The following is a 14190-nucleotide window of genomic DNA, read 5'->3' as shown; positions in this document are numbered from 1 at the left end:
AGGAGAGAAAGTGGGGAGAAGAGTTATATGTACTGAGTAACAGGCACGAGGGGCTGAGCTGGGCAATTTACACGCATCATCTCATTTCATCTTCACAGTGATCCTAGAAAGAAGCAGCTCCACTCTGCCAGGGATACATCTGAACCTCAGGCAGAGAGGGTAGGTCTCTTGGACTTGTCCAAGGTTGGTGGAGCTGAAATTTGAACCCAGGCCTGCCTGCCCAAAAGGCCATCCTCTTATCTGTTCTTTGGCCTCCATGCCTGCCCCATGGCCAACAGCAAGTGTAGGCTGGAGACTTGCCTTCTTGAGGCAGGTAAGGAAACTTGAGGCCACAGGGCCAGCTGGCTACCAGCAGGGAGCAGAAACTAGAGAAGGAGCCCTGAAATCAGCAAACTCGTGGTCAAGTGCAAATGAGCCACGTAAAGGCCAGTGGATTGTTTGAAACCTGGCATTTTGTGAAGCCCTGCTCTGCCCTTGACCCAACCCCCACGCCACGAGCACTGCCGGTAGCAGGGGCGAGCCTACTCCCCTGGCCCCAGCCAGTGGCAGATGGACTTACCTGCACCCTGGATTTGAGCATGCCTGATTCTCCTCCTGGCTGGGGTAGTCTGAGTCCAGGCATCCTTTCTGTGCAGAGTGGTATGCTGGCCCTGCCATTCCTTCCAGCCAGGGAACATGGGCAACCTCGGGCTCAAGCCACAGGACGAAGAAAGGACACCAAGGCTACAGGTGTTATAGACCTGCAGGAACAAGATGGGAGCATGAGTTAGGCATAACCTGAGATGCCGCCTGAGAGGGATGCTCTTTCCCAGTAGGAATTAGAAAGCATGGCGTTCTAGAGCCAGGGCAAAGGAAGGTCCACAGGGAAGGGGAGAGTGATGTGCCCAAGGTGACAGTGGCCCTTTCGCAGCTCTACCAGGGACCACTGAGCAAAGCGCAGATGCACCCTCAGGAGGGGGGGACCCAGAAGAGCAGGAAAGAGTTGCACTATCTGAATGTGGCCTGGGGGTAAAGACTGAAGCCCACACTGGCGCTTCACCCCCACTCCGGATAAAGGCGCACTCAGCAGCTAGCCTGTTCAGTTGGGAAAACCTAATGCCATTCTGATCCTGATCTGACCCCTCGAGTGGCACCATCTCCACCACCTTAACCATCAACAGTAAGGCCCCTTAGTAGAACACTGGACGCGTCCTTCTCTTAAAGGGGGAGGTCACTCTTTTCTCAGGAGAGGGAGAACAGAAGTGAGTGGGAGACTGGCCGGTGGCACCACAGGAGAAACTGGGCCTATCTACCCACACTACTGTCCAAAGGGGACATCAAGGGGGCGCCTGGGTGGCTCAGTCAGCTGAGCGTCCGACTTCGGCTCAGGTCATGATCTCACAGTCCATGGGTTTGGGCCCCATGTCAGGCTCTGTGCTGACAGCTCAGAGCCTGGAGCCTGCTTCAGAGTCTGTGTCTCTCTCTGCCTGCCCCTCTCCCACTCATATTCTCTCTCTCTCTCTCTCTCTCTCTCTTTCAAAAATAAGCAAACAATAAAAAAGGAGCATGGGACATACATATAAAGGGTTGTGGTTGTAGCCCTGCTCTCCCCAGGAAGGCAGGGGAAGTTTTCAGACCAAGCTTGTCTTTCTGGCATGCCCTGGGCCCTCTAGCACCCCAGGCTGTGGGCCTCAGTATCTCTCTTACACCTCACACACCCCACACGTACACAAGCATACTACAGACACTGTATACACATTGCACATACTCTACACACATACATATACATACCATAACACTTCCCATGTACACACATACAAAAATACACCACACACAAATGCACGTACACATACACACCACACACAAATACACACACTACATGCATACCTCACACATAGATACAACGCACCCTACACACTACAGATGCATCCTTAGCACATACACAAACACAAACACACAGTATGTGCACACACACACACACACACACACACCATACTTAAATACGCCATATTCACAAACTTAGATTGATTATAGGCATTTTTAAAGAGTGATTTTGTATCAAGAAGAATAAAGATCACTTGGGTTAGAGGGAAGGGACCAAAAGGATTTATTTGGGTACATTTTTACATTAGCTATCAAAGAATTGTGGTGCATTTGAGATATCATGTAGCCCAATATCCAAAACATTTTGAAAATAATAATAAAGGGGACTAGAACTACCAGATGTTAAATGAAATTATAATAATGTAGTACCAGACAGAAGACAAGCAGGTCAATAGAAAAGAATAAAAAGTTCAATGATTTTATTTAGAAAACAAGAAAGATTTTTTAAATTAAAAAAAAATTGTTTTATTGTTTCTTTTTGAGAGAGAGAGAGAGAAGGAGCATGAGTGGGGGAGGGGTAGAAAGAGAGGAAGACACAGAATCCAACGCAGGCCCCAGACTCTGAGCTGTCAGCACAGAGCCCGACACAGGGCTTAAGCCCACGAACACTGAGATCATGACTTGAGCTTAAGTCAACGCTCAACTGAATGAGCCACCCAGGCGCCCCAAACAAGAAAGATTTCTTTTTTTTTAACTGGAGATTCATTTCAAAAAGTTAAAAGAGGAAGAAACTAATTTGGGTGAAAAAAAATTAATGTTTATTTATTTTGAGAAAGAGAGAAAGAGTATGTGTGAGAGTGGGGGAGGAGAAGGGAGAGGGAGAGAGAGAATCCCAAGCAGGATCCGCATTCTCAACACAGAGCCCTACTCAGGGCTCAAACCCACAAACTGTGAGATCATGACCTGAGCTGAAATCAATAATCAGACACTGAACCTACTGAACCAACTAAGCCACTGAGGAACCCCTCAGATGGAAAATTTTTAAAGGAGCAATTAAGTTAAAGTTGAAATTTATTTTTTAAAAAAATAGAATTCAACAAGGGAACCAGAGCCTGATTCTTTGAAAAGACCAATAAATTAGAACTCAGGCAAAACAGGAAAAAACTACAAATCAACAAGTGTAGGAAAGAGAGAGACAGCCATGATACAAGATAAAGGATCAAGGTAATCCTTTAAATTATAAGAGAAAACCAATGCAACCTCATTCCATAATTTGAAAATCTAGGGGGAAAATGGGTGATTTTCTAGAAATTGTTAATTACTGAAATTGATATAAGAACTTGAAATTTTTAGTAGATAACTAACCATATATAAAATACAAAAGGAAATCAAAACTCTACCTGAAAAAATTATAGAAGACCCAGAGAGTTTTAGAGGTCAATTCTATAAGACCTTTGAAAAACAGTACCTATGTAATTTAACCTGTTTCAGAACTAGAAAAAAAACTGGAAGATTTGTCAGTGCCAGCTACAAAGTTAGACAAAGACAAAAACCAGCTAAATTTAGCAACAGAAAACTACAGACCAAAGGTCAAAGAGAAAAATAAGAGTAGGGGCACCTGGCTGATTCAGTCAGTGGAGCGTGCGATTCTTGATCTCAGGGTTGTGAGTTCGAGCCCCACATTGAGTGTAGAGATTACTTAAAAATAAAATATTTTTTAAAAATAAGAGTAGAGGGGCGCCTGGGTGACTCAGTCAGTTAAGCGTCCGACTTCAGCTCAGGTCACGATCTCGCGGTCCGTGAGTTCGAGCCCCGCGTCGGGCTCTGGGCTGATGGCTCGGAGCCTGGAGCCTGCTTCTGATTCTGTGTCTCCCTGTCTCTCTGCCCCTCCCCCGTTCATGCTCTGCCTCACTCTGTCTCAAAAATAAATAAAAATGTTTAAAAAAAAATAAAATAAGAGTAGAAATTGGTGAAATACAAAACATACATAGAGGCGCTCTATTAAAAATGTGACAAAACTGAGCCCATATTCTCCCAGTTTTGCCACATTCTGTTTTTTAAAGAAAAGCGAGAAATCTCAAATTTTTAATTTAGTATCTACCAATTTTTTAACATGGGCAATTCATTCAAAAAACTGTAAAATATGGGGTGCCTGGGTGGCTCAGTAGATTAATTGACCTACTCTTGATTTCAGCTCAGGTGATGATCTCACAGTTTGTGAGCTTGAGTCCCGCATTGGGCTCTGAGCTGACAGGGAGGAGCCTACTTGGGATTCTCTCTCTCCCTCCCTCTCTCTCTCTCTCTGCCTCTTACCCTGCCTCATGGGCGTGTGTGCACTTTCTCATTCTCTTTCAAAATAAATAAATATTTTTTAAAAAGAAAAATTGTAAAATATTTTGTAGGCCAAATACAATATGTCTCTGTCCTATAACTAGTTTGAAATCTCTACTAGACCAATCTGATTTATGAATATAGACACAAAATTCCTAACTAAAATGTTAGCAAATCAAAGCTGCCAGTATATTCATGATCAAATGGTATTTATTCTAGGAATGCAAAGATCGTTCAAATTTAATGAGCATGTTAGTTCAGAGGTTGGCAAACTATGCCTATAAGTGGACTAAGAATGGATTTTACACTTTAAAATGGTTGGAAAAAATTAGAAGCTTGTCTGTGGCCATAAACAATTTAAAAATTTTTAGTTAAAAAATGAATTTAGGGGCGCCTGGGTGGCTTGGTCGGTTAAGCGTCCGACTTCGGCTCAGGTCATGATCTCACGGTCCGTGGGTTCGAGCCCCGCGTCAGGCTCTGTGCTGACAGCTCAGAGCCTGGAGCCTGTTTCAGATTCTGTGTCTCCCTCTCTCTCTGCCCCTCCCCTGTTCATGCTCTGTCTCTCTCTATCTCAAAAATAAATAAACATTAAAAAAAATTTTTTTAATGAATTTAAAATATTTATAAAATATATGGCAAATATGTATATATGAATCAAGAAGTCTTACAAATCAGTAAGAAAAATATATAAATGTACCAAGAAACATGAATAATCATTGCACCAGAGAGGCAGTGTAATTGACTAATGCATAAAATACTGGTAACCAGAGACAGAAAAATATCATCCGCCTCCAGGAAGTCCAAGCATTTCTACTGATGAGGCAACTAAGGTTCAGCGTTGTTAACTGTATCAGGTTGCCAAAGCAGTAAATAAACAGTGGAGAAATCCGAATCCAGCCAAAGAATCACTATAGAATGTCATCTTTCATACCAGTCGTCCTGCTCAGAAAGGCTAGGTTACAAACAAGGGGGCCAAGACTCCTATGGCTACTGACACATTAAAATTCAGTTCAACCAGGCGCCTGGATGGCTCAGGCATTAAGCATCCGACTTCAGCTCAAGTCATGATCTCACTGTTCATGAGTTTGAGTCCCACATCGGGTGAGCTCGAGCCCCGCTTTGGGTGAACACAAGCCCCACTTCTCTCTCTCTCTCTCCCCCTTGCTCACTTACACCTTTTCTCGAAATTAAGGAAGAAAGAAAGAAAAAGAAAGAAAGAAAGAAAGAAAGAAAGAAAGAAAGAAAGAAAGAAAGAAAGACGTTTAAAAATATATTAACTAATTAAACTTAAAAAATAATTTAAAAATTCAATTCAGTAGCTAAGCACTACTTCATGCTGAGCCTTACACTGAGCGCTGGGGTTCTAGAAGTGAACGAGGTGGATGGAGCATATGATCTAGTGGGAGGTTGGATGGGTGTGACAATAGAGGAACTGTCCTGTCAACCTGTGGCAAACAGACTAACGGCTCATTCAGTCTGGGGAGCTGGGCGGACTGAGATGGTACAGGAAGTCAGAGAGGACTTTTCAAAGAAAGCCATCTGAAGGATGATTTAGTCAAGCAAAAGAAGTGAAGGTAGGGTTACAGGCAGAAGGAACAAAACAAGCAAAGGCCTGAAAAGGAGAGCAAATCATCGTTCTTTGAGGAGCACAAGGATGGGAAGCGTGGAGGAGAAAGTCAGAGTGTGGGCATAGGAGTAATATGCAAGAAGGTAAACACACAGGGCTTCGTGTGTTATTAAAAAGGATCTTCATAGGTGGTTCCCCAGATGAAAATCAGAGCCTGATCCCCCACCCCAAGAAAAGCAGAAAGAGTGCTGGGTGAGCAGAAACTCTACATAGACACCACCCAGAGGAACTATCAAAAATGTACCTCCTGAAAGTTTTAGCATTTGTATTCCTGTAGAAAGGAAATGGGTTTGTTCCCTGTAAGAGCAGGCAGCTTCATCCCTGGAGATTGTGAAGACTGAGTTAAACCCAGCCTGAAAAAATTATAGGTCTCTAGATAGTTTTCATCTTTTTCTTTTAAACTTCAACCCATATTAGGAAATGCATATTTATAATGTGAATCCAATGACGTGCTGGAGCCAATTCATACAGGCCTGTGAGGGAAGATTCAATTTTCAGGATTTTGCAAGCTGATTGTTAAACAGAGCCATTACTAAAATTACATTATGTACGGGCACCTGGGTGGCTCAGTCGGTTAGGCATCCGACTCTTGATTTCAGCTGAGATCATGATCTCACAGCTCATGAGTTCAGGCCCCGCACAGGTTCAATGCTGTCAGCACAGAGCCCCCTTCGGAACCCTTCCTCCACTCGTGCTTTCTTTCTCTCAAAAATAAACATTAAAGAAAATTCTCAAAACTCATTCCTAGTTATTTTACCATATTTTATTGTTATCTATATGCTACTGTGCAACTCTCCCCAACTCTATGTGCAGTGACATCACACTGGTACCTTGAACCCAAACACGGTGGGAGTATTTGCACTAAAGAGATTAACAAGTGTTACAAATAAGGGTTTTTTTTTAATTTTTAATTTAAAAAAAATTGTTTTAAATGTTTATTTATTTTTGAGAGAGACACACAGAGCGTGATCAGAGTAGGAGCAGAGAGAGAGAGGGAGACACAGAATCCGAAGCGGACTCCAGGCTCTGAGCTGTCAGCACAGAGCCCAACACGGGGCTCAAACTCACAAACCGCGAGATCATGACTTGAGCGGAAGTCGGACACTCAGCTGAGCCACCTAAGCGCCCCAATTTTTAAATACATAGTTTATTGTCAAGTTAGCTAACATACAATGTATACAGTGTACTCTTGGTTTCAGGGATAGATTCCCATGATTCATCATTGCATACAGCTCCCAGTGCTCATCCCAACAAGTGCCCTCCTCAATGCCCATCACCCATTTTCCCCTCTCCCCCGCACCCCCCACCCCGCCCCGCCATCAACCCTCAGTTTGTTCTGAGTATTTAAGAGTCTCTTATGGATTGCCTCCCTCTCTGTTTGTAACTAATTTTTTTCCTTCCCTTCCCCCGTGGTCTTCTGCTAAGTTTCTCAAATTCCACATGAGTGAAAACATACGATGTCTGTCTTTCTCTGACTGACTTATTTCACTCAGTATAATCAGCTCCAGTTCCATCCACATTGTTACAAATGGCAAGATTTGATTCTTTTTCATCTTCGAGTAGTATTCCTTGTATATACAAACCACATCTTCTTTATCCATTCATCAGTTGATGGACATTTAGGCTCTTTCCATAATTTGGCTATTGTTGATAGTGCTGCTATAAACATTGGGGTACATGTGCCCCTATAAATCAACACTCCTGTATCCTTCAGATAAATTCCTAGCAGTGCTATTGCTGGGTCGTAGGGTAATTCTATTTTTAATTTTATGAGGAACCTCCACACTGCTTTCCAGGGTGGCTGCACCAGTTTGCATTCCCACCAACAGTGCAAGAGGGTTCCCGTTTCTCCACATCCTCTCCAGCATCTATAGTTTCCTGATTTGTTCATTTTAGCCACTCTGACTCGTGTGAGGTGGTATCTCAGTGTGGTTCTGATTTGTATTTCAATAAGGGCTTTAAAAAAATTGTTTTAATTCTTTTAAGTTTATTTATTTTAAGAGAGAGAGTGAGTGGGGGAGGAGCAGAAAAAGATAGAGAGACAGAGAATCCCAAGCACTGGCAGTGCAGAGCCCAATGCAGGGCTTGAACTCACAAACGATGAGATCATGACCTGAGCCAAAGTTGGATGCTTAACCCACTGAGCCACCCAGGTGCCCCACAAATAAGGGCTTTATTTGGTTTATTGATTATGCAGATTAGGATGTAACTCTATTTGTCAAAACACCATTTAATTGAAACTGTAGGTTGACTATGGATATAAGAGTTAGGAAAAAATCAATGGACACATCCTGTGAGAATCAATTCACTATATGGGATTCACAATAAAGAATCTTTGTATATGTTAACCAAAAAAAAAGAAAAAAAGAAAAAAATGGAGCTGGGGCTTTGTCCTAAGAGCACAGGCCAGTCATCAAAAGATTTTAAGCAAAATTAAAAAAAAAAAAAGACTTTAGTTCTTATTTTAAAAAAATCACTCTGGCCAGAGTTGGAAAAAAAAATGGATGGGGGAGAGGACTGGCACGAGGGTTGGGAACAGAAAGTAGTGTTAGGTGAAGTCTTTTCTAGGAGCCCAGACAGAAGATGATAGTGGCTAGAAGGGATGGAAACAAGTAGAATCAATAGGACTTGGTGATTGATTGGAAGATAAAATGCAAAAAAAGAATCCTGACATAGGCAATTTGATGTTTAGACGTGCCCTTTACAGGGGCGCCTGGCTGGCTCAGTCAGTAGAGCATGCGACTCTTGATCTTGAACTCGTGAGTTCAGGCCCCATGTTGGGTGTAGAGATTACTAAAAATAAATAAATAAATAAATAAACTTTAAAAAGAAGAATAAGGGCCCTTTACAGAGATGGAGAACATGAGAGGAAGGGCCGAACTGAGACTGAGTAACCCATGTGCTATCCAAGTGGAGATGTCAAGTGAACAGCTGAAGATACCGGACAATAAGCTCAGGAAAAATATTTAGGCCAGAAATACAGACGTAGAAATTCCCAGTAAAGCCATGGACATGGATAAGAGATCCCAAGGAGCATGTTAAATGTGAGAGGAAGGCTCAGGAAAGAACCAAGGAGAGTAGCAACTGAAAAGACAGGCAGAGGAAGAAAGGCAAGAGAGAGAGAAGGAAAGCCAGGAAGCATATTAAGAAGGAAATACTTGTGAACAATGTCAAATACTGCTGAGAAGTCAAGTAGGTTAATAACTGAGAAGTGTCCATTGGATTTAGCAACAAGGCAGTCATTGTTGACCTTCCATCCCAGAATAAAATGCCGGGAGGCAACAGCTCCACATGAATGAAAACGTACCAAGTTCACTCTAAAAGGAAAAATACCCTGGGCTCGAAGCCAGAGAATATTCTTGGGTCAGGTTTTTTTCTTGTCATAAATTTAACCAGATGGAATTCTTTGTAAACTGGTATTTTATTCACCCTTGAAATACAGGATTTGCTTTTTTAAAGTATGTCTGTAATTCTTCTTCAAGGTAGAACCCAGTATCTTTGGGTTAGTGGTTCCCTACAGGAGCAGATGCTGGTGGCTGGAAGTACCACCAAGAAACTTAAACTTGCCTCGGATGGAGAAGCCTTTGGTGATCTAAATACACAAACAGGGTCTAACTGGGAACCAAGTAAAAAACACAAGATTCCAAGTGAGCCAAGAGGTATTGTTCCAAAGTAGAAGAGACCAGGATATGAAAGCAATCTGGCTGTGGCATCTGTCACCCCACTGATGACCAGCGTTGATTCAGTTGATCTGTCTGGCTAGGTGAGTATCCTCCTCCTCCCTAACTGCTCCATGTGCCATGTGCATTCCTCCCAAAGTTGCAGGCTTGGTCAAAGTGGATGACCTTCCCCAATAGAGGAGGACTGTTATTCGGTCAAGGGTATATGAGTGCTCCCCTGCTAGAACCTCCGAACAAGCTTTGAAAATACAAGAGACCAAAGCCCTCACCACCAGAGGATTGTGAAATAGCAGACTAAGTCCAAAAGCCAGAGACTTGACAAAAGCCAGAGGGGAAAAGCAGAGTCCCCAGTCTCTCCTAGAATGGCGCAGTGTCCTTATAGTTATGTTGGAAGCCCTTTTCCTAGCCTGACAATGAGCAACTTGGCGTGGCACAGTCAAGGGTTCCAGAAGCCCTCAAAAAGTCTTCTGCACTTAAATAATATAAGCTTCTGCCTCCAGCGAAGGTGGAGGGATTGGAGAACATCTTGGGACTGAAACAAATAAAAGACTGGACAAAAAAAAAATATAACAATGATGTTCAACATATTAGTGGGGATCCTGGGTGGCTCAGTCGGTTGAGTGTCCAACTCTTCATTTCAGTTCAGGTCATGATCTCATGATTTGTGAGATCGAGCCCCGCATCCAGCTCTACATTGTCAGCGCAGGGCCAGCTTGTGATTCTGTCTCCCTGTCTCTCTGCCTCTCCCTACCCCGCCCAAAATAAATAAATAAACATTTTAAAAAAATTCTCTCTCTCCCTCTGTCCCTCTCCCCACTCATACTTTCTCCCTCTGTGCAAAATAAAAAAAAAATAAAATAAAAAAGATATTAGACCTCAAGCAACAAGGACAGTGATCTCTGAGAAACAGAAAACCAACAAGATGAGCCCTACAATTGCCCCAGCTTATTGCCCAGAAAGATTTTCTAAAAGGGACAGGGAATATAGGCCAATTCCATATCCATGAGTTGAAGAATTCAGGAGGCCAGGGCAGCTAGAGTTCATTGGACAGAGTGTCAGAGAGGGAAGAGCTGCACAGGAGATACCCCTAGGGATCTGTACAGCATCTCTCTCAAAACCTTCATATAAGCACCTATAAGCTCACAGGTATGAGGAAAGTACCCAAAGCTAAGGGAAAAGGGTAAAGTACCCCAAGGGAAAGAACCACTCAAAAGATTAGAGAAAACAATTTTGAATCTTATACAGGGCCAGGAATAGTTCTTATTCTCATCAGCCAGACTGGTAGGGAAGACCTCCTAATTCCTGGGGGCACTGGGGTAAGGGGTAGGGACTCAGAAGGGTTTGCCTCAGTTGTGGGGAGTGATCAGCCCTGGACTAAATGACACTCTGGTCCTATCCAAAAGTCAGACCCCAAAGGATTGAAAGCTTGAGCAACTTAACAAGCTCAAGAATATTTAGAGGAATGCAAAAAATACACAACAATCAACAAGGTAAAATTCACAATGTCTGGCATCCAATAAAAAGTTACAAGGAGTGCAAAGAAGCAGGAAAATGTGACCCATAATAAGGAGAAAAATCAAGCAACAGAAACCAATCCAGGAATGACACAGATGTAGGCAAGCACATTATAATGGTTATTACAGCTGTATTCTTATGTTCAAGGAGCACTTTAAAAGCATGTTGATATGTGGAAAAAATAAAAAAGACCAAACTGAACATCTAAAGGTGAAAAATATGTCTGAGATGCAAAAATACACAGGATGGGGTTAACAGCAGATTAGACACTGTAAGAAGAAGAAAGATTAGTGAACCTGAAGATAGAAACCATTCAAAATAAAACATACAGAGAAAAAGGACCCCTCCAAAAAACAAAAAGAGCATCAGTGAGCAGGACGACTACATATATAGTTGGATCCCTGAAGGAGGTAGGATCCAGAAATATATTTGAGGAAATCATGGGTGAAATTCTCCCAATGTTGATGAAAACTATAAACCCACAAATCCACGAAGCTCAATGAATCCCAAGTGAAAGAAATATGAAGAAACCTGTACCAACGCACATCATGACCAGATTGCCTAAAACCAGAAATAAAGTAAACATCTTAAAAGCAGCCAGAAAAGGGGCGCCTGGGTGGCGCAGTCGGTTAAGCGTCCGACTTCAGCCAGGTCACAATCTCGCGGTCCGTGAGTTCGAGCCCCGCGTCAGGCTCTGGGCTGATGGCTCAGAGCCTGGAGCCTGTTTCCGATTCTGTGTCTCCCTCTCTCTCTGCCCCTCCCCCGTTCATGCTCTGTCTCTCTCTGTCCCAAAAATAAATAAACGTTGAAAAAAAAAATTAAAAAACAAAAAGCAGCCAGAAAAAAACCGGATTCCATACAGAAGAACAAAGATGACATTAGCCTTCTCATCAGAAACATGTACCATAAGACAGTGAAACATCTTCATCGAAGAAAAAAAAAATTGCCAACCTAAAATTCTTTATCCAGCAAAAATACCTTCCCAAAAGGAAGGTGAAAATAGAGATCTTTTTGGACTTCCAAAAGCTGAATGAATTCATCGTGGACACCACCTGCACCACAAGACATGTTCAAATCTCTGGGCAGCAGGAAAATGATACTCTCAAAGTCTTGATCCACACAAAGGAATAGAGGGAACACTAGACACGGTAAACTACGTGGGTATATACGTTTCTTACTATTTTAATCTCTTTAATAGAACAACAACGTGGCTCAGTCGGTTAAGCATCTGACTTCGGCTCAGGTCATGATCTCATGGTTCACGAGTTTGAGCCCCGCATTGGGCCCTGTGCTGACAGCTCGGAGCCTGGAGCCTGCTTCAGATTCTGTATCTCCCTCTCTCTCTGCCCCTTCCCCACTTGTGCTCGCTCTCTCTCTCAAAAAATAATAAACATTTAAAAAAATTTTTAATAAAATAAAAAAGAAAAGAACAATATAACTAGGATAAGGAACCATTGACTTAAAAACATCATCCTGGAATAAATTGTTATATCTTGCCTTGTCTAGATTCTGACAAAGTAATTGCAAGAAGCAAACTCCAGGAAAGCAATTAGCAAGTTAGCGCTGGCAGTCCTGTGGGAGTGTGGATCCTACTTATGGAAGAGGATAATTTAGATGTGTTTAGTATAAAGTACAGCAGGCACAGCTGAGAGATGTGGCTTGGCTCACCTGCACTCAAGCCGGACCATGAGGCTTATGGAGGACAAAGCCTACCTCTGGATCAGCGTATTGTCAGGGGAAGAAATATAGGGACAGGGGTCATGGCATCCAGAGCTCCCAAAGGTCCTCCAGGGAAATTTCACTGGGAGCTAGGGAATACATCTAGGTTGGTTTGACTGGAGCTGTAACTGAGAGAGGTGGCGTGTATTCCCGTTGCTTCCAGACCCTCACCAATCACTCCTGGGCCCCTTTGACTGCCCCCACTGCTCTAGTGAAACTGTTAACTCAGAGGTCACCACTGACTTCCTAATTATGAAAATCAGGTGCCCATTCTCAGCCCTCATCCACCTTGCCATAGTTTTCCTCTTGTTTCTCTGATAATTCCTCTATTTTGTGGCTCTTCCTGTCTTCTCGTAAGGTATGTTCCCCAGCCATGCCCTTCTGTCCCCTTCCTGCCCCAATACCCTGTCCCTCCAAGATCTCCACTCTGGCTGCTGCTCTGTGTTGTTCTGATGAAGGCCCAGATCTCTCTGCAACCCCGGGCTCAGGGCCACCTCTGCTTTGACACACTTACCAACAATCTTTCTCTCTGCACTGGCTCTCTCCCTGGCTGCTCACCTAGACCAGCCCTAACTGTCTGCTTCCATATCTTTCTACCAAACTAGACTGTGAGCACCTCCAATGCAGTGACAGAGGTGTGTCTTCTCAGTAGCTGCCTACTTCTCACCTTAGCATCTGGCACACATTTGAAAAGGTCAAGTCTTGCCAGGAAATTCAGATCTAAAATCAGCATACAAGGCATAAATTGTGAATAGCCAAATTACCTTCAAATAAGCCCTTAGTCACCCAGAAAATACCCATGGCATTGTAAATTAAAAGGGGAACAGCAAATTTGCTTCTCCCATCTTGCACTCCCTCTGAGCTGTATTTTCATGGAGTGACAGAGCTGGAACAGCCCCCGCCAGCTGCATTGTACTCCCCTGTCACTCCTGCCCACTTGTGCTCCATTTTTTGGCTCTGTACATTGATTGAACTTCCATAAGTGAGAAGCCACACAAAACCTAACTCCACTGTAAAGGCTTGAGGGACGAATCTCTTTCTCTCTCCTTCAACTGGTTTCTCCTTCTGGCCTCCCAGTTTCCGATCATGACAGCATCTCACTGAATCGGGCTGAAAACTCTTTGGCTCCTGCCTCTCCCCTTACTCTTTCTTTCCAATTTCCAGTTCTTGTTAATTTTTCCTTTGCACCATGCCCCTCTGTCTCCATTCTGTTGCCGCCCACATAATCCAGGCCCTGATCACCTCCCATCTTGACTCCTATGACAGCCTCCTAACTGATCTTTCTGGGCTTGCTGGTCTCCCTCCAATTCATGTTCTCCTGCCATCAGATTAACAATTTCTAAAGCACTTCCTTAGTCCTATCTCTCCCTTAGTCAAAAGCCACCGATGGCTCCCCATTGGCTATCAAATAGAACCCACTGCCTCCAGCCCGCCATCCAAGGCCCTGAACAATGGGGACACAAGCTGTCTCTGACCCCACCTTCCACCCTTTCCAGATGGGAATATGGCAGTACT

The sequence above is a fragment of the Lynx canadensis genome, chromosome D4 (genome assembly GCF_007474595.2).
Source record: "Lynx canadensis isolate LIC74 chromosome D4, mLynCan4.pri.v2, whole genome shotgun sequence".
Lineage (NCBI taxonomy): Eukaryota > Metazoa > Chordata > Mammalia > Carnivora > Felidae > Lynx > Lynx canadensis.
This window is presented reverse-complemented; position numbering follows the sequence as displayed.